General features: G+C 46.3%; 1 long non-coding RNA gene across 1 annotated transcript; it reads left to right on the forward strand.

The window, feature by feature from the left end:
- The first annotated feature begins 407 nt into the window (after window positions 1-407).
- On the forward strand, window positions 408-21,300 carry LOC120606497 (uncharacterized). Its single transcript, XR_005653900.1, has 4 exons — window positions 408-693; window positions 10,907-10,953; window positions 12,575-12,674; window positions 20,773-21,300. It is a non-coding gene; the product is annotated as an uncharacterized LOC120606497 (long non-coding RNA).
- Window positions 21,301-21,570: the final 270 nt, after the last annotated feature.

Here is a 21,570-nt window from a genome sequence, read left to right on the forward strand (position 1 = left end):
GCTATCAGCCAAGACCTGGCAGTCACCCAACTCTGCATATTCCACACATTCAATCTACCACCACCTACCTCCCAACTATCTCTCCAACCCTCCCCTCTACTATTCACCATGCTGCTCCCTAGCACAAGTAACCCAAGTCCAACAAGCCTCAACGGATGCTCCCAAAGCAAGGGGGCTTGCGTGCTTCGTGGGCCTCATGCTTCAAACTGCAGCGAGTACCCTGTGGTTAATCCTTCAGGGTCCATCTATGGCCAGGCGGTTTGAATGTCCGGAGAGAAAGCTCCCTGTGGGTCCTGTTCAATGGGTTCTGGTGCATAGCACAGTACCTGGCACCTAGTGAGGTCAGTAATACTTGTTAGAACAACAGAACGAGAGAACGACAGAGAGAGAAAGAGAAAGAGGAGATGGAGGAGGAGGAAGAGAGGGAGATGGAGGGAGAGAGAGAAGGAGGAAGAAGGGAGGTGAAGCTAGACCTCAGAGTATCAGGTCAGCAACATCTATCTGCCACACACAACATGGCGATGAACTGGAGCCTCTCTCAACTTCCGCTTCCGGTGAAGAGCTAGGTCACTTCCTCTCTTGGAAGCTAAAAATTGGGGGAGTGTCTGCAACCTTTCCTAGACCCTGTTCTTGTGTCCGCTCTATCGCAGTCTGGCGGAGCGGCTCGGAGGCTCTACCCGCAGAGGCTCCTCGGTGAGGCGGGAGGGGTCGAGGGGAAGGGCCGTCCGGGTGTCTGAGGGGAGGGGAGGGGAGGAGAGGTGAGGGACGTAGGCCAGAGGTGATGGTAGGCAGGTCAGATAAGTTTGTGTTGAAAACTCACCCCAGAACTGATCCTTATTGGGCTGTTGGAAGTGGCAGATGCAATGTGTGGGCAGAGACATTGATCTTAGAAGCCAGAACTTTCTCAGCCATAAAATGTGTATGTACTCAAGCCTCCGCAGCCTGAAAACCGGTTTCTTTTCCTTTAAGTTTTACCTATAAAATGTGCGCAGCCACCACGTACATGGGGCTATATGGTAAACTCTTTTCCTATTTTTGAGGCCATGTCCAGCACGAGAACTCTGTATTGGTTTTCATCGATGAGAGGCCCATTCTTCACTCTTCTCGCTCTTTATTGAAATGGCAATGAAAACCCAAGTGGAGAAAGCACTGTTAAAGGCTGAAAAGGCTGCAGGAGTCCAGAGCCATTGACTTTAGTTTTTAAAATGAAGATCACTTTTACCGAAGGAACTTAAGCATTTGGGCATTCTTAGAGGTGTTGTGGGACTTGAAAACAGTAGAAACTTTGCCATAGATGATGAGAAAAACGGTCACCAAATGAATGTCTCTTGATTCCACAGACCTAGTGAGCAACCACCTTAGCATTGGAACAAGCTAAAAAGGTTGCCCTTCCTCAAACCGGTTCTCACATCCCCACATTTAGTTTTACTTAATTGTTTTAAGCGGCTTCTGGCCTGATTTTTTTAAAATTATTTTATTTTATTATTATTTTTCTTTTTTTTTGCAGTGTGCAGCAGAAGCCCTTAGGTGGCCTAGAAGTTCATGGAATCTTCTTATTCGTACAACTTTCACTATTGCTTGTATTATGCAAGGCAAGCGTGAGTGGACGTTTCTCAAGTGCAGTTTACCTACACATCACACTATACAACTTGACTTCTGAAAGTTAAGAGAAGCAAGTTGGAACAATTGGCAAGTGTAACATAGAAAGGACATTTTGTTTGATAATAAAATGGTTTTTAGTAATTAGCATAATTTTCGTTATCAATTGGTTCATAACAAACAGACTAATTAGGTACCCTACTCATTTATCTAAATGAAAAGTTCTGCTGAATTGTATTCATGGGCATCGATTGAAGCTAATGGGGAAAAGAGATTAAGATGAAAATCATGGAATTAAATTTTTAATTAATTTGCCCCCTGAACAATTGCTTTGTGTGACACGGTGATTGATTGGCTACTTATGCCTGCCCAGGAAGGATGTGGCTCTACTACCAAACCTCTGAACATACAAGTGTTTTACAAAGGACTGAATATTTTATTCAGTTATCTTTCTCTTTGTTCCTGTTTAACAAGGAATTGGAAAGGAAGGCAATGTCTGAGATCTCATAGTCCTTTGGTGATACATATAAAGTATTAGAGGGGGGCTTTAGTCAGTTTTTTAATAAATATCTCAAACTTAACATGTCTAAAATAAAACTCTCCATTTCCCACCTCCAACCTCTTCCTTCCCAGGGTTCCTTATTTCATTCAGTGGCACCAGCACACGTCAGTGTGCTCAAGGCAGAAACCCAGGAGCAATCTCCATTCCTTCTTTCTCTCATTCCCCACAGTTTGTCCATCAACAGTTCTATTAGCTTTTCTTCTAGAACACATCCCAAATCCACCTACTGTTTTCATCTCTATCACCCTAACCCAGGCAACGTCATCCTTTACCTGGTTAACTGCAAACCCCCCTTAATCTGTTTTCCTGCTTCTAACCTCATGACCCATTTCTACCACCTCCAGTCCATTCTCTACACAACAGCCGAAATATTTGTTTAAAACCTAACTTAGATTCTATAACTGCTCTATTTAGAACCACTGATTGTCTTCCCGCATCAATTGCTGAGCCCTACAAGATACTCCATGAATCTGGATTCATCTGCACTCTCTACCCCTCCACTCACTATGACCTGCCACACTCTCTGTCTTCAATCTGCCCAGTTTGGACCTGCTTTGGGCCCTTACACTAGTTATTCCCTTTACCTGGAACCCTCTCTCCTCAGATATATTCAGAGCTGGATCTCTCTTGTTTACATCTAAACTTAAATGTTACCTCCTCCAACAGGCCCTTCCTTTGCCACCCAAGCTGAAATAACCTTCTGTTACTCCCTATCACATCATCCTGATTCAGCTTTGTCACAACCCTCCTCATTATTGCTGTTTTCTTATATCTTTCTCCCTTTGTGGATTGACTGTCTCCCCCCACTAATATGTAAACTCCGTGAAAGTAAAATTCTTGTCTTTCTTGTGGGTTACCATATCCCCAGGGCCCCAAATAGTCTCCAGTGCATGAATGAATAAATATATGAATGAATAGATTCTTTGGGCACCACGGCCGTTTCTCGTCTGAGGTACACCAAAACCAAAAAGCTGGGAAAGGTCAGGGGACCAAATATCACATAGAGTAGACCCTAAAGCGTGACATGTGGACACGGATACAGAACGGAGAGAAGCAAGAGAAACACTGGGGAAGGTGGGCAAGGGGGCAGTGAAAGAAAATGGAAATGAGATAGTACACAACTCTACGGATACATTCCAGAAATCCTAAGATTTGCACAAGCATGTGTCTATACACATATAGTCAGAATCTGGCCTAAAGAATACTGTCTCTCAATGTTTGCTCTGTACCTGCATCTCACTGAACACTTTCCTGGTAGAGATGCTTAGCCTTTAGTGTCATAAGAGCCTGGAGGCGGTGTGTTGACTTCAGTGTAATAATTGTAAGCTGGCCTCATTCTTGGCCAGGACAATAAGGCTGCAGTAAATACTAGCAGCGTGGAGAAGGCAGCATGGCATCCTGTAGGGGCTCTGTCAAATCACCCCATGGGCTAGGCCTGAGCAATTTTCCTTCCGTGGGCCCTAGTCTTCCTCAAATATAAAGTGAGAACCTAACTTGGACTGCTGCGTAACTAAAATGTGTAACTAAAACTCAAACTTCACTGAAATTGAATATGTGGGGTCCCTTCCTCCCTGAGGAGCCAGGGGCTTACTTTTTAGACAACCTTGAACCTAAGGCTACATCCCAATTTGGCAATTCCACTTAAATGACATATTTTGTCTAAAAAGCATTTTACCATATTATGCCATCTCATATTTATATTGGGAACCAATGAGAATATCAAAAGCATATCATACTGCTATGAGACTATACTGAAGAGACTCAGATTTATTCTCTAACTCTAGGTTAGATTTGAGGGCACAGGGAAAAGGAAAGAAAGTGTACCATTGGTGCTCAGGTTTAATCCTTTCCTAAATCTTTCTCATCTCCAATTGGTCAGTCAAATTCCTGGGGTTAACCTTCTCTCTCCCACGTGCCCCTCGGTTGGACCTTTGTCAGTCCTTTTCCCCTTCAAGGCTGCCTTTGACATTAAAAAAATAACTTTAGTGGCAAACTTTATTCAGATCCAATTCAGTGTCCCACATTGCATTTGGTTTTCATGGCCCCTTAGACTCCTCCAGTCTGTACCAGTTCCTCGTTATTTCCTTGTCTTTCATGACCTTGACACTTTTGAAGAGTGGTGGTCAGTTATTTTGTAGACTTACCCTCGATTTGTATTTGCCCGATGTTTTCTCATGATTAGTCTGGGGTTTTGAAGTTTCTGCAAGAGAACCACAGAAGTGATGTGCCCTCCCCAGTGTACCATATTAGGGGTACATATTGCCAATATGTTTATCACTGGTGATGTTGACCTTGACCACTTAGTAAAGGTGGTGTTTGTCGGATTTTTTTACTGCGAAGTGGAGGATCCATTTGTAATTAATATATTTGAGGGAAGAGGCTGTGAGACTCCCTCAGCGTTATTTGTGACCAAGGGATAGAGTGGCTAAAAGGATAATTAAACAAGACCCCGACATATGAAAAGGAAGGGAATGAAAAAAAGATATTGCTGTGATGAACCTAGAGAGTCTTTAAGTCAGATGGAGAAAGATAAAAAAAAAATGTTGGGATAGAGGTGGGCAGTGTGTTTTGTTCCATGTACATCCCAAGAATTTGCTAAGGTTATGCTGCACAGAGTCCGAACTGGAAGAAACCTTTGCCACTGTAAAAAAACAAAACAAAACAAAAAAAACACTGTGGCTACATCTCGCTATCCATAAAGGAAAATGTGATATGGCAAGTTTCTATTGTAGAGACAGGGGTGTACATTGCTCATTGAATGGGGTTCTTTTTATGCATGAGTTCATTCAGCAAACATTTATTAATAGGGGCTAACATTTTTTGGAGTGTCTATAGTTTGCCAGGCACTGTATTAGGCTCTCCATCTATTATCTCAGTTCACATGTATAATACTTTAATGTAGATATTATTACCCATTTTACAGATAAGGATCCTGAGGCTTAAGGAAGTAAGTTGCCCGAAGGCAAGTGGCAGAACTTGGGCTTTAACCCAGGCCTGTCTAACTCAAAAGTGTGCAGTTTCCACAGCACCTAGCTCGCTCCCCTACTATGTGCCAAGCACTATAATCAGTGCTGATGATGCAGACATGTAAGACGCATGTTTAAGAAGAGCTCATACTACAGCACAGGAGGCCTTTGGAAGAGGCACAGAAGAACCTTTACTCATGGCTGTCATCTTTTTTTTCTGAGTTGCAATTCGCCTGCCTTGAGAATCACTGAGCTGATTTTTCTCAGGTCTTCACTGAGTCAGGCCGGGTTTGCTCGGTTGTCTTCAGCTACAAATAGTTAACTAGAGAAGGGAACTAATATCTATGGTATGCTTGCTCTGCTTGCTGTTGGCCTTTATTCATCCCAGGCACCCTATGAAGTGGGCAAATTCTCTCCACTTAGCTCATGAGGATACCAAGGCTTAAAGAGGCTTAATAACATGCCCAAATTCACCAACTAGTAAATGGCTAACATGGAGTTGGATCTTAGATCCTACTGATTCTGAAGCCTGTGCCCAGTCTTCAGTCCTCTTGGTATGCCAAGGCTACAGATTCAGCATCCTCACCACCAACAGGACTATGTGCTGTTATCTTCCCGTTTATAGAAAACATGATCATGTTTACATTATGCCTGGCAGATGCTGACAGCAGTTCATTTGAAGCAAGCATTTTTTTTTGCTCAAACCAAATGATCTTTGTGCAGCTTTCGCTTTTTGTAACTGCCCCCCGCCCACAGTCAATCCACGTCAACAGAAGGAAAGTGGAAAGTGATGATTCTGAATCATTCGTGACATATAAAATGCTACAGTATAAACAAGCATGCCTCCCTAAGAGATATGGCATATGGCAAGTCAGGTCTCTCTGCCCCTTGGCTTTTGATGAGAGAGTTTAGTTCTTCCCAGAGTCAGTGCTTAATAAATAGCATTTGATGCTGCTGCTAATAGTCTTGGCCTTCATGTCACAGGGCATTTGCTGAACTGTCCAGTGAAGGAGAGGAAAGAAAAGGTTTGTCATTTTCCTGCCTCTTACATTTTGACATCTCCCTAGATGCTCTCAGATCATTGTTCTTTCTATTCCGTGTTGGTTTTGAAAATGAGATGGCAAGGTGGGGTGGCTATACTTGGTGGAAAAGAAAAGGCAAACCGATTATTAGCAGGCTTGGGGATCAAGATGGGGAGATCATTTGGTAATCCAAATTACTCCATTTTGTCCCTACCATGTGTGACTGAGGTTCACTGGTTATCGTGACCCTGCTACTATTGTTCTGGTAGAGGCAGTGAGAAAGAATGACCAGATGAGATTAGAAGGGTGAAGAAGAATGGGGTGTAAGGAATTGGAAGATATTGTTTTTCCTGTCTCAGTTTAGACTCCCCCAGATCAGACCCAGAGTCAAGAATTCAGGTGTAGGTAATTTATGGGGAAGGTGCAGGAACCATTGGTAGGGAATTGGGGAGAATGAGCTGGAAAGGGGAAAGGGCCAATAAAGGATGTATTGTCAAGCTAGCTGCTACTGTGGGTCCACTGGTGAACCCTGGGAAATGGCGTGGAGCACATATGTCAGAACGTTCCTCCCATCCCACCCGGGGGAGGGACCTGGGTGATTTATACACCAACTTCTGAGTGTCAGCGATTGAGGGCTGCTCCCATGAGGTGTGCTGGGCACCCAGAGTGGTTTCTGCAGCTTGGGAGAAAGATCCCAGGCAAAGAGATGTAAATTCTGGCAGGTGGAACCGACCAGTGTGCACTGATGTGATGAGGCCTGAGAGATGTGAGCTGGGTACTGACAGCATCCACAATGCCCCTTAAAGCAAAACAAAACACCCACTCCTCCCTTAGTGGTCCCGTATCATTAAATAGCACCGTCGCATACTCAGTTTCTTAAGCCAAAGACCTCAGAATTTTCCCTGACGCTTTTTAGCTCTTGCTCACATTTAGTCTATCCCCAAATCCTGTGACCTCTATCTTTAAAATATGTCTTGGATCCTACTACTCACCATCTCCACCATCAGCTTACACTGGGTTTCTGCCACAGCTCCCTAGCCCAAATTCTTATTTACATTTTTACCCCGCCCCCCCTGCCCCCCTGCCACACACACACATGGTAGCCAGAGTAATCTTTTTAGATTACTTTACTCCCCATCTTGAAACCATCCAATGGCCCCTTACCATGTCCTAAAAGGCCCTGCATGGTCAAGCTGCTGCCTACATCCCTGACTTCAGTTTCCACCCATTCTCCTCCTTGTTCACAGTGCTCCAGCCAGACTGGTTTACTCGTTGCACTTTCTGACTCAGGGCCTTTGCCCTTGTTCTTTCAACGTAGACACCACTGCTTTAGATATTCATGTCACTCAGTCAGTTTGTTCAGCTCTCTGTTCAAACATCACTTCCTTGGGGAGGACTTTTCTTAATACTCTATCTTTTGTCACTCTTTTCCCTTAGTCTGCTTTATTTATTTTTTCCATAACAGTGATCATGACCTGGCTGATACTAGTCTATTTTTATTTGTTGCCTATTCCTGCACGAAAATGTCAGTGCCGTCAGAGGAAGGACTTTGTTTGATTCACCGCATTATCACAGCTTCTAGAATAGCACCAACACATAGTAGGTATTCAATAAATATTTGTTAAATGAGTGGATTAATAACTGTTTACTGGTTCTGCTGAGAGCACCCATCAGTCAAGAACTTGCAAAACAGACCAGGGTAATTGCAAACCTTAGTTAGATAACTACCTGGCTGCATTTTTTCCCCTAGAGCTGCCCCTAGTGAAAAAAAAACATGTTTAGCAGAGTTAGTTGAAGATCCTGGGGCTACTTCCAATATATTCTTTCTTGACATCTACTGCAAATCTCAACTCGTTCATTGTTCTTTTTGTTTGCCTTTCTGAAAACAATAGAAGGAAGACAAGCTAATCTGATGTGCGACAAGTCATATGCAATGATGGACACAAAGCGTAGTTTTTTTTTTTTTAATAAACTAGTCTGCAAAGTTGGTCAGTTCTCCAAGGGCCTGGCCCAAAGTATGTGCCTCCTAACGGTTGAGGGAATCAACGGTGTCATCTACTTGATGTTATTAAGCTGTCTCTGGGTGCTCGCCGTTCTGCTGAAGGTATTGCGTTATATGATCCACACTCTTAAAGACGCCGAAGGGTGAGGATTTTCTCCACCACTCCCCGCAACCCGAAAGATCCTTAGCTTTATATCCTTCCATCTCTTCTCACACGTGCCAGTCCAAGGTCCAGAAAATGATAGAGTCAGTTCTATCTTTTAGATGTGGTTTAAGGCTATTTCATTTACTCCATTATAAAAATGAATACAAGCTCATTTTAGAAAATTTATAAGTCGCAGGAAAGAGAAGAGCAAGAAACATAAGATGTGGTTCTACCATTCAGAGAAAACCGCTGTTAATATGTTGGTGCATTTCAGCCCAGTGTTTTCTATGAATGTTTTTACACAGTTTTAACATACAATTTTATATCTCTCTTTTTCACGTAATGTTGTAACATAAGCATTTATTCTTAATAGTCGACATTTTGGTCATAACTTTTTAAATAGTCGTGTGCTATTACATATCCCTGTCGTAGACCATTTAGCTTGTTTTCTGTTTTCAAAATTCTAAGTTATGCTGGGATAAACATTCTTTTATGTGTGTCATTGCTGGCTTTGCTGATTATTTCTTTAGGATGGAATCCTAGAAATGGAATCACTAATTCCGAAGGATACACACTCTTAATACATTTTGCGAGATTTCATTTTGGTTTCTAAAACTGTTTGAATGTGACTTCCTTAAAAGCTCTAGAAAAACAGATTGCCTTAAAGAATTTACTTCCAGTTTTGGAACGTTTCAGACCCAGGGTGTTTTAGCATTCAGTTTAAATGAGCACAGAAATCTTCTGTAGCCTGTCTGCACTTCAGTCCTCATTCCCCTCTAATAGAATGCAGCGACAGAATTATAAAAGTCTTTCTTTGGGAAACAATGTCTTTTTGTGTTCTCAAGGATTGTTTTCTTAAGTCTTTCTGGCGGGTATTGGGTTTATGCCTAGAATTACGCATAATATTTTTGCATGCCTCTTTGTGACGTCTTAAGGGTTTAGTTATGCTTTATGTTTTTTACATTGCCAAAAGGAAGCCCAGATTTCATGGCAGCGAAGCCTGCTTTTACAAGTCGTTGTGAGACTTGCCTGAAAGGCCAGGACTATCTTGGCAGGGGCTGCTTTGGGGAACATCATATGAGTAAGGGGTTCTCTCCCCAAGTCTGGGCCGGCCTGGAAAGGGCCTTACCAGAGACAGAGTTTATAAATAGAGGGAAACCTTGGCTTTCATAGATATGAGGGGTCAGGTGTGGTATAATATGACATTCAGAAGGGTGAAGGGCGTAGGGTGGTTTGGAGAGTTACGGTGCAGTCAAAATATGTACTCTCATGCCTGCAACCTAACTAAACTGAATGAGTCCAACATCTCTTTACTGACCTAAAAGGACGTCCATGCAATTGCGTTAATTTTAAATAGCAAGTTGTAGGGAAGCATGGGTGTTTTGATCCCATATTTGTATAAAAAATATTGGAGGGGGGGGCGCAAAAATCAGAATTAGAGGAAACTTTAATGTCTACGTGAACCAAAAGAAATTCGTGGGAGGACACACGTCAGGCTGCTGGTAATTCGGGCTCACTCTGGAATGTGGAATTGGGTCAGAGAAGCATGAAGAAACCTTAGCTTTATACAACTCTATTGAATAATATGTTGCAATGAGGACATGTTACTTTTGTAACTGGAAAAAAAGAAGGAAAGTTAAAGAAAAGAGAAAGTAGCAGAGAGAAGCGGAATGAGGAGTGAGGTTTAGGAGCTGGTTTATTGGCTGGCCCTGTGCAGGGTTGGGGTATGTCTCCCAGCAAGGCTGGTCCAGTCTCCGTGGGAAAGCCCAGCTTCCTCGGACAGTGGGGCTGGGCTGGGCATGTCCTTCCCCTGGCAGCTGTTAGAAAACTCTGTGTTGACATTCACCTGTGATATCACACTTGGAAAGGCTTGCAGAAAAAAAATAACTGCAATGATCCAGGGGGAGTCAGGAGTTACTTCCTCCAAGGGCTTGAGAGTGGACGGCCAGGAGCAGAGAGAAGAACAGCCTTTGAAAGCACTAGAGTAGAAAAGATGGATTCAGCTTCAGCATCAACGTGCGCTTCCTAACCTGTGAGACAGGTCCCAGGCCTTGAACTGGACACAGTGCCCGAGGCTTTTATAAACCTTGCTGAGTGAATGCTGAGGCATAGGTCTTTGAAGAGTGATGACTCAGAAGCTATACAACTTTCAAACATGATTTGTTTTATATGCTATTTGTTGGTAAGGGTGTGTTTGCAGTGAAAAAAAAAATGGTTTAGACAATGACAAGTCTTCTGGAAATTTAAAGGAATAATTGAATCTCAAAGTCTATTAAAGATGGTTGTCTTACATCTTGTGGGATGACATTTGATTACAGAGGCCAACTTGGCTCTTATATTCAGTTTCTTCTCTTTCTTTTCCTCATTATCTTTCAAAAATTAGATTTTCCCTTCCCCCAATAAAAAGTTGCAAAAAAGCCTCCGAGGAGAGTCACAGTGCCTGAGAGGGGTCCCTGGGGAGGTGGCATTGCACGGCAGCTCAGCACAGGGGCTCTGGGAGGTGGCTACTGACTATGTGAGTTCCGGCAAGTGTGCTCCCTCCTCTGAGCCTCAATTTCCTTACCTGTAAAGCTCAATAATGCTTATTTCTTAATGCTTATTTCTTGCTAGGAAGACGACATAATATAACCCTTAGCACAGTGCCTTGGTACTTGGTGGTAAGTACCCAGTTACTTCTTATCATCAGAACTTTTGTTGTTCCCAGTTCTGCCACCCATTTGCTGTTTCCTCAGGCAAGCCGGTTTATTTCTGTGGTCCCTTGATCCTCATTTGTCAATAGAACTTTGGACAGTTAATAATACCAGTGAAGCCCCCCCAAAGTAACCAAAGCAGTTGAACAGCAGTGACAATAATCAAAACAACCATCCCGATTCCTCTGTGGGAGGATAATATCATTTCACTGGGCCCACAGTCCCCAATAAGTGGGTCTTTTCTCTCCAAAGAGCCTGGAATCTGCTCCTCAGAGCTGCTAAAATTGGCCTTGTTCTATAGTCTGATCTGCTGGCAACCTATGTCCACACACTTCTGAAACTGGCCGGGGGCCCTGGCACCGGCAAGCCACACAGGCCGCCAAATCATAAGGCTTTTTCTTTTGAGCAAATAGCATCACACGTGTTGCCATCAAGAAAATGAAAGCATTCGCAGTAGCACAGCATCCAGCTCCTCTTTGTGGCCTTTTGAAACAATTTTGTGACCAGAGAACGGCAGGAGACAAAGGTCTTTCTATCTGATCTGCTCACCAGGTTGGCGTTGGATTGGGGGGACGGGGGGGAGGCATATCCTTTCCATGATACCGCATGGATTGTTCTCGCTGTGTTTGCCTCCTCTCATTGAGTAGGACAAGGCAGGCAGGCAGGCAGAGGGATATATTTCAACTGCCCTTGACTCTGTTTATAATCACAAACATGAAAGGAAGGAAAAGAAATTGAGTTTATAGGACTGGCTCTTTGTGTAGCCTAATTTATCTCTCTCAGGCAGCAGTGGGCTGAGCGGGTTTCCTTTTTGTTTCCGATGTGGGAAACTGAAATATGAATCTATGTTGATGAGAGAATAAAGGAATTGAAAGAGGCATAAATCTTATCTTCTCACAACCCTAGAAGATCAGCTCCTTGTGAAGAAGGGGATTATACTTCTGTAATTAACTGCTTTGCAGCTCCTGGTGATGGCTCGGAGCTGAATAATAGCACCCAGCAAAGTTGGATGAAAGGAGGGCGGGCGGGTGCAGCGTCTGATCAAGAACAATGGCTTCAAGGCTTGACATCCTTTTCCCACTGCCCAGCTCTCAGACAGTCAAGCCAGGAGATATTTGTCCCGTCTATCAACATTCACAGCAGAGAAAATGGAGCTCCAGAACAAAAAGCTCAAAGAGATCTGTTCCTCTGTAGGCTGGTAGCTGCCATCAGGTGCCTTGAAGGCCAAAGCCAGGTTTTAGACCCCTTTGTGTTCCAGCCAGTGCCCGGTACTTGTGAGGTGCTTATTAAATGGTGTCGGAGGTGAACGCTAATTACCAACTATAAACTTTCTTAGGAAAGTTTGCCTGATTGCTCTCATTTTCGGTGTTACGGTCCACAAAATTATAGAATTTCTGTGAAGAAGAAATCAAATCATAAGTATAAACAGGTTGCTTATCACAGTGCCTGGCACATGGCAGGTGATCAATAAGTGGTAGCTATTATTATTACATTGTAGAGTAGAAATTGATCGCAAACTTCTAGTCATTTTAATAGTCAGCGTTTCTGAGGCTTACCCTGTATAGGCACCTTACTCATGTTAATGTAGGAACGCCTTGCAACATCCATGTGGAGCAGGCAGGATTCTTCCCTCGCCCCATTAAATTGATGACAGAAGAGGCTCAGAGTGGACCGGTGACCTGCTCAAGGTAAGGGGCAGTAATGGAACCTGGAGTCCAGGTCTTCTTTCCCCTGTCCCTCCCCCTCTCCCTCTCCCCTCAGTACCAGGCTCATAGGCACTCAGCCTTTTCCCCTACGTCTGTCCATCACTGTCCAGACATCACTGTGGGATCAAACCTTTGGGCCTCCTTTGCTTTGCTTTTCCCTCCCTCATGCATGCTGGCATCACTGCATTCGAGAGATTCTTCTTTTGAGTTGTTTCCAAAACTTCTCCTTTCTCAACCCTGCTGCCACTCGTACTGGCCCAGAACCTCATCCCATGACAACCAGGCTTCTTACAGCGAGCGGGCTCCTGAGTGGTGTCTCAGAGCTAGGTTCCCGTTCCATCACCCCCCTCGCCAGTGCCAAATGGGCGGCCCCAACCCTGTCTGCCTGCTAGTGTATAAAATCAGCTCCACTTTCCTTGCCTGGCATCTCTGGGTCCCTTCAACTGACCCACCCAAATTCGTCTCTTCTGCTCCCTGTCAGAGCCCCTGCTCCAGCTGGGCCTGCCTCCATGTCCCGCAGGCAGGCACTCCACAGGCCCTCTGAGGGCTCAATGGATTAGATCCTTGATAAAGACGCAAATGCCTGATAAAGGATGCCCCATTCAGCGCACAGTAAGTGGGACATAGAAATCATCTATTTCGTCCACACACTAGTTCTTCAGATGGAACCTGAGTGACTTAGCCAAAGTTCCACAGTAAATAAATTTCAGAACCAAGCTTCAGACCCAGGTCTTGTAGCTGAGAATTCAGTGCTCTTCCATTAGACGAGTGGACCACATGCCCTCGGTAATGACTAGCAGCCACTGGCCAGGGAGTAGGGGTTGAATTCATTTAGTACTCAATCTACACATGGGTCCTGGACCTGTGTGGTGCACCAAAGAGACAGCCTCGAAGCCTGAGTTAGGCACTGGAGGCAGGGCTATGGTGTGCTGGGGAGGCGGGGTGTTGGAGGTTGAGATTTAGGGGATTGTCATGGAAATCAGCAACTGTAAGGCAGAGAAAAATGAGGCCGAAACCCAGTCCAAGCCATGTGCTGTGGGAACATAGCGATTAACTTCTCTGTTCCGAGGGGAGATGGGACTCAGAGGGGCTGTGGGAAAGAAGTGGACTATGACTCGGGTCTGAAGAACCAGAAGGATTATGCTCAGTAGCTGTCAGGGCCAAGGCATTTGGTGTTGAGGGATAAGCATGGACAGAGGCAAGGAGATCAGATAGCCTGGGGCGCATGAGGGGCATCTTGGCTAGAAGCAGAGAAGCCTAGAAAAAGCAGAGAAGCCCAGATTCAAGTTCTGACTCTGCACCTAGTCTGGCCAGATTGGGTTTTGGGCAAGTCGCTTGATCTTTCTGGATCTTAGTTTTCTTATCCGTGAAACAGGCATAGTGATATTACCTGTCTCTTGAGGTTATCGTGAGATTGAACCAAAACAGTAAGGCACCAAATGTAGGGCCCGGCACATAGTAGGTGCTCAACAAAAGGGCCAGTATGTTACTGTTGGCTCACAAGGACAAGCAGGAGTCTGGGTGATGCTGTATATTTTCTTTTGCCTTCCAATGGGCCCTTTCTCCTTCTTCCAGGAGCTCACCAGCTGGCCTGGAAGAGCTGCTTGCCCACTCCTGGTTGCCAGGATGTTTGGCCGCTCCCCGGTCCAGAACGACCTTCTGGTCCTGTCATCATCCTTGAGCCCTTTCCAGCCAGAACACAACTGGGGCTAGTGTTCCAGGTCTGGTAACGTTTGCTGGCAGAGCCTATGTTTGGGAGCGAGAGCCGTGTTTAGGTAGAAACAGACACTGAAAACAGCTGTTGGCTCCTCTGCCTTGGTAAACACTCAGTAAGCCTGGCCACTTTGGGCTCCATGAGGGGACGGGAGCACAAGGCAGGCCCTGCTCACTGCGGCTTGCAGAGCAGGGGAGGGCCGTTTTTTCAGGGAGCATGCCAGCCTCCTGATGCTGTGGGGGTGGGGAGAGTTAGAGGCCCTCCCTTCTCTCTGGGCTTCTATGTGTTTGAGGGCTCAACAGGTCCTTTCTGCCATTTAATATCTGTGAGACTTTGAGTCAATTCTTCAGCCTCTCTGGATGGGCCAGTCTGCAAAGGCAATTTTCGGCATGTCCCAGTATGCCATTCTTCTTAAGTGAGTGTTTGCCAAACTTACCTATGCATCAGAATCACTTGAGTTGTGCTGATTAAAAATTCAGGTTTCCCAAGCCCTACCCCGGATTCACTGAGTGGGAACCTCTGAGGGCAGAGTCCCGGAACCTGTGTTTTAATGAACTCTCCAGGTGATTCTGGTACAGGAAGTCCAGGAACTATGCCGCGAGGACCACTGTCTGAGCTCCAACAGATTCCCTGGGAAACCAGGAGAAAGAAGTAGCCAGAAGGAGGGGGCCGACAGGTGATGCCAGCACGCCACTGCTTTTACATGCAAATTTGCAGTTATGCTTTTTTGACTTTGGCATGGAAGCAGACGCTCTTAGATGTATGTTTCCTTTACGTCCTAAAATATAAAGGATGTAAAGAGTGATATAAAGAGTGATACCCCACCCCCTGGACTTACCTCATTTCCAACCCACCCATTCCTCCATCTGTCAGCCATCATTTTCTGCACCTACCTGCTCTGTGCCTACCTCTGGCTGAGTTTTGGAGACACAAGGAAGAATAAAGTCTGGTCTCTGGCTGGACGTCCTCATCTAGACAAACGGATACGCAGATCATCCTAATGTAGGAGCATCCATTCAATGAGCAATGGGAACGAGATCCCCTCACATCCACGGTGAGAGCAGAGGCCTCTCCTCAGACTCCATGGATCCCACGTTATTTTTCTCAGCTGCAGCTGCAGCTGCAGCCTCTAAACTCGGCCCCATCTCCTGGCATTTCTGAGAGGGAACTGCTCTAGTGTGTGTTGCAGGCTCATGGTGGCTGTCTCTTACACAGTAAGTTATTGTGGAATTAACAGGTGAACACCATCCAATTCGAGAGGCATGGATGCTTCAAGAGCCTGGTCTTAGCTCTGCCTGCATCTCACTACGCCACTGTGGACAGGTCTTTGAGCCTCAGTTTCCCCATCTCTAAGATGGAGGATTGGCTTCCAGCTCTGCCATTTTCTACCTGGAGCATGGCTCTGACAAGCCTGGTTGCAATATGCTTGTTAGCAACGACCTTTCTCTCCACCCCAAGCTCATCTGTCGGAGCACATCAGCACACAGCATCTCTCAGGTTTAGTGGATTTGCTTTAAGCGCCCAGCATATTACCTGCAGCGGGGAAGGGGCGTGTTTGCAGGGGAATGCAAGGTGAAAGTTAACCTGAAGGTGGCGCTGTGGCTCCAATTGACGAGCTGCTCTCTGGAGCAGGTCTGTGTTTTGAAACTATCCGTGGAAACTGGGCAGCATGGATAGCAGGTTCTGTTCCTTCTGGGGGCCCTCACAGTCCAGCAGGCTCTGCTCATTTGCAGGAAGCAGCCAGCCTAGCCCACTCAGGCCTCTCTACCTTCTGGGCCTCTTCAGACAATTTCGGAGCTGTTTCCCTTTGCATCCTCCCTTCAGGAGTGCTGGGGGAGGGGGAAAGCCTGCTGCGAATGGCAGTTAGGGAGCTGGAGTCTGTGCCCAGGTTTCCTGGGAGACTTGTTTTCTGGTGCTCACTGCAAGCAGGGGGCCCTGGGTGTGGAGCTGCCACTGAGTCTGTGACACGATATGTTGTATTTGGGTCACAGCCTCCTTGAGCCCCCAGCTCCCATTGTGGACTCCACACCCCAGTGATTCACTTGATATTTTGAAAGCACTCTGTGCCGTTCCTGCTGCCTTCTCTCCATTTATTTGGGTTTGGTTTTTAGCTGAGCCATCCGATACAGAAGCCCAGGGAGAGAATGATAGGGGACAAGAAGAAAAGAGTAAAATGCTAACATTTATTATGTGTCCGCTGAGTCCCACAATAACTAGCGCGGCTAGTCTCAGACTTTCTTTCAGCTGCAGAACGTTTCCTCCATCCAAAATCCATATAAACTGGCCACGAGGGGAGCTGGTAGGGACGGGTGGGGTGCCTAGGGCCCTCCCCTCACCACCTATATCTCACTCCACTCCCAGCAGCCCCTTTGGTGCTTCCATGAAACCTGATCTAAAGCAATATGCTTATTAATCTGTATATAACTCTTAAAGGAAATATTATCCCGCTTTTCTGATACAAAAGCTGAAGCCTAGAGAGGCGGAGTGACTGGCCAGGATCACATGATTAACAAATGGCAGAGAGCCAGGCTGTGGGCCAGATATGCCCGACTCCAAAGCCCCCAACTCTTCCTGGAAGACGGTGGGTGTTGTGCTTCCTCGGGCAGGAAGGGGCTGTGGCTCCTCCTGCACAGAGCACCGGGCCCGACGCGCATGGACACTGTTGGTGCTGGATAGCCAGTAAACTGCATGCAGAGAAGAGTCCTGGATAGGGCAGAACCTGGATAGGGAGATGGGAAACATGTTGGGGAGTGGGTTCTGGGCTGCCAGAGAAATGATCCTTCTGTCCCCGGGCAGGCTCCAGCTTGGCTGGCTTCAGAAGCCAGCAGCCAGCCATGTGCTAAAGATTCAGACGTGGGCTTTGCAGACCACAATTAGACTTCGTTTTGCTCCAGGACAACTGGGGTTTGGGGCTGTCAAGTCTAACTGGATCTCGGTTCCTGCTTTGCAGGTGGAAGAGATCTTGTGGGAGAGCAGCTTCTGAAAGGCCAGGTGCTTTTAAAAAAAAAGAACAAATAAAGGAAATCATTTGTTTGCTTGGAATTTCTTGTTTGCTTGGAATCTTGTGACAAGCATAGATTTGGAGTCAGAAATACGTGAATTCAATGGTCGTCTCTACCGGTTCGACCTGACTTCTCAGAGTCTCGGGTGCCTCCTTTGTAAACTGGCATCACAAACAGTGTCTATGGCACTTGCCTGCTGTAAGAGTTACGCAAGCTCTTGTGTATGGAAGCATCGAGCTTGGAGTGTGTCAACAGTGGTTCTCTCTCTGCTCTTCCAACTTTTCTCAAAGCTCATCGAATGTACAGCATGTGCCAAATGGGCACTTAATGGACGGGTTACCAGCTGAGAAGCTCACTTTTTCATCGTAATATGTAAGACGTGACACGCTGACCCTCAGAATTGTAAACTTAGAATCTCAGAGAGCTCAGGATGGTTGACCCCAATGCCTTCATTATAGAGATGGGGAAGGTAACTTACCTAAGGTCACCCACTAGGCTAGTGACAGATCTGCTGACTCCAAGCCTACTACTCTGTCATCCCAGGTAAGAAGGAAGGACCACAGGATGCTGTCTTGGTCCTTTCTGGCCCATGAGTCCTACATCTGCGAGGAGAATAGAGTGAGGGGTTCATTGAGGGAGGTCTGTTCTATTCCATGAAACCCATCATGTGGGAGTCATGTTTCAGAGGTAGGTAGAGCCTTCTTTATAAGACTGACAGCTCAGGAGCCTGGATCGGTTCCGTCATCACCCATAGTTGGAGGTGGAGCAGGCTCCTACCACAGGCATCCAGGCTTAAGGGGACAGCCCAACTTGGAGTTGATTCTGTCCCTACCTCTTACCAGCTGGGTGACCTGGGCAGGAAATTGCTCTCTCTGAGCTTTTTTCCTTACCTGAGAACCAAGGAGAATAAAAGTATGCACCTCATAGCTTATCGTGAAAACTTAATAAGTTAATATAATAATAACCAACACTTAATGAACATGTACTATGTGCCAGGTTGGGTTCTAAACTTTACGTATTTGCTCAATTAATCTTCATAACAACTTGTATTTTACTGCTGAGGAAACAGGCTCAGAATGATTAAGCAGAGCCCGAGGACACAAAATTGGAGAAGACAGTGCCAGGTTTTGAGCCCAGGTAGACTGGTTCTGGGACCCCGCTCTCAACCACTCTGCCCTTCGGCTTCTCAATTTAGGCAAAAGTTGGCGTTTAGCAAGTAAATGCTCCAAAAATGTCCCTCCCTCCCTTTTTCTCACCTTCTTCACTCATCCCCTTCTTGCCCCCAAGAGTGGGTTCCAGAAACAAGTGAGCTTTAGTTTCTCAGACACCAGAAGTACCCCCAACTTGACAATTGCACCTCGATTCATTTTTCTTCTCTGTTTTTATTGTTGGTTTTGTTTTATTTTTTTGTTCTTTGATCAAAAGCATGATTGAATTGCCAACAAGGCAAATCTCTCTATCCTGCGCTCACGGGCACCAGATGAGCCTCTGTGCTCAGCTAAGCTCCCAGCGCCAGTCAGCCGAGGGGCACGATTGTCGATTGCCTGGCTTCTAATTGCACATGTGCACGCTAAACCCCCAGCCCACAGGCTAGCTTTCTGACTGACCGATTTGGGACCAATTTGGGAGAAAATACGCCTTCTAGTTTGTACGTTTCTGGCGACACTTGTTCAAGTTCTTGGTTACTATAGAGATCTTGTCAACACATCCAGTACTCTTCTTAGCGCAGAAACTTGTCTCCTCACCAGTCTCCACATAGCCCCAAAGAACAGAGGGGCTCAGGAAGCAGCAGGGAAGGCTCGGCCGCTGAGTCTTCCTGAGCCCTCGCTCCCCCGAGGCTCAGGTTTCCTTAGCTACTTGCAGGCCTTGGGTCCACAGAAAATAAAATGAGGAAATGGGAAAGAGCGGCTGTCTGAGTGGGAACAAGCTGCACAGCGAATAAAGGCAAATCAGAACAATGGAGAAGCTGGCCAAGCTATTTAACATGTCCAGATCTATTTCTTCTTCCAGTAACCCCAAAGAAAGGCAGTCTGCTCTGGAGACCTGTATCCACTAATATCTTGGTCGGAAGTGCAAAATCAGAGTCCCTAGCGGACTGGGTGCTGAAGTCTGCTTGTGAGCCTGCAATGCCAACATCTACAGTGTGTTTATACAAATGGTTGGCAGAGCCCCCACACTGCCTCTTGTCTTCCCCATTTCTACTAGTCAAAACCCTACCCGTGCTTTAGGACCCCTCTCCAATGCCGCCAATTCCTGAAAGACTTAGATTCAACCCCCGCCCCCTCTCTGTATCTCTCATTGTCATCTCTCACCACCTTCTACCTGGCATTATGGCTGCTTATATGCCTGCTTTCATTCCAGAGATACTCATCAGACCATAATTACATGGCAGGCCCAGAGCTAGTCACTGGTGATGAGAAAGATACATTTGCTGTTCTTAAAGAGCTGACATGCTCACAGTCTAGCAGAGATGGACAAGGCAACACATAATTAAAACAGCGTAGAGGCATGTGCAGACCGCCTTTGATGCCAAGAGGCTGTGGCATCCACCTGGGGCAGAGGTAATGAGGGGAAATCCAGGGAGACTTCCCAGAGGTGGTGATCCCTGGCTTATGTCTTAAAGAATGAATTCTGCAGAAGGGTAAGAGGATAAGGAAGATGGAGCAGTTTAAGATAGTGGCACGCTTGTGCAAATCCGGCGAGGTGTGGGAGAGCAGCTCTCAGGGAGGGAGCCCCAAGGAGCTTAGATGGCTGGAGTGGGGTGGTGGCAGGAGGCGGGATCAGGCGAGCGGGTACCTGTCAGATCACAGAGGGCCTAATAAACGCTGTTTATCAATTTGGGCTTTCTTTTGAAGGCAAGACCATGGACAGGTCTTCAGGAGGTGCGGGACCTGACCGAATCTGTATTTTAAAAAATCGACTTGTGCTGCTGAGTGAAAAAGGGATGGTTGGGAGAACAGGTAGGAGGCAGTAGCATTAGTCCAGGTGAGAGATGATGGCTGGGTCTCAGTGGGAGCAGTGCAAGGATGAGAAGTGGAAGGATTAGAGATCCGTCTAGGAGGCAGAATTGGCAGGTCACAGTTTTTGACCAGGTAGGTGAGGGAGAGGGCAAATTCGGGATGGTTTCCAGAATTTCAGCACCATTGGCCAAGGAGGAGGATCAGGTCTGGGGAGGAAAGATTTAGGAAATGCCAGATGCTCATCTGAGGAGCCCGGGGGATGGCTCCAGGTGGATCTAGCAGCTCTTCCCTTCTCTTTGCCCTTCTCCCAGTCCTGCCCTCGCTGTGGATCTTCCTCAGACCTACTGCCTGCAACTTATGCACTGGCGTAGCCTGAAATTAGGTCAATTATTTTCTACCCCCAGGTGCCAGAGACTTTTGGAAAAGTCACCAGATAGATGCACCCCTGAAGATGTTCGAGCTGAACCCCGATGTGCCATGCCTCCTTGGAGTGTTTGTATTTCAAGGAGAAATCCAGAAGGGCATAAAAGGTGGAATGCCAGCATCGAGGGGGGTAGATTTAGCCGAAGTCCTTCTCCAGGGCCTGAGGACACACTCACTGGGGTTGGTGGGCCAGCCAGGCCTGGGCCTTTCCCCAGTGTCCTTTCCTGCTTGCCCCTGATGCAGCTTCGCAGCCTTCGGTGGTGGACCCGGCACCCAGCCCCCTCACTGACCACTTCCACGTCGAGTCCGCACCGCCGGCCACCAGAAGCCAAGAAAGTTTTTTGTCCTCCCTGGGCCTGCTTCCTTATCATCAAATGGCAGGATTACATTCTTTCCATCTCTTACATCCCCCTTTTCTTCCTTTTTCCTTAGCGGTTAAGAATGAAGGCTTTACGATCAGGCAGATCTAGGGATGAATTTCAGTTCCGCCACTTTCTACCTGTGTAAGTTCCTTTACTGGTACCTTAGTTTCCTCATCTGTAAAGTGGGCATAGCAACAGTACCTACTGTATATTATGGTTGTCCATATTCAATCAGATGATGCATGGAGAGCTCTTAGCTCAGTGCCTGGCACCCACTAGGTGCTCAAAAGCTACTAAGGTCATCATCGCTATGCCACAAGACAACCCTCCTTTCTCTGTCTTTCTCTCTATTCCTCCTTCTCTCCCTGATATTCTTTGCAAATACTCCAAGTACAAAGATCATTCCGTCAGGGCTGC

This window comes from Pteropus medius, unplaced genomic scaffold (genome assembly GCF_902729225.1).
Source record: "Pteropus medius unplaced genomic scaffold, Ma_sr-lr_union100, whole genome shotgun sequence".
In the NCBI taxonomy this organism is placed as follows: Eukaryota; Metazoa; Chordata; class Mammalia; order Chiroptera; family Pteropodidae; genus Pteropus; species Pteropus medius.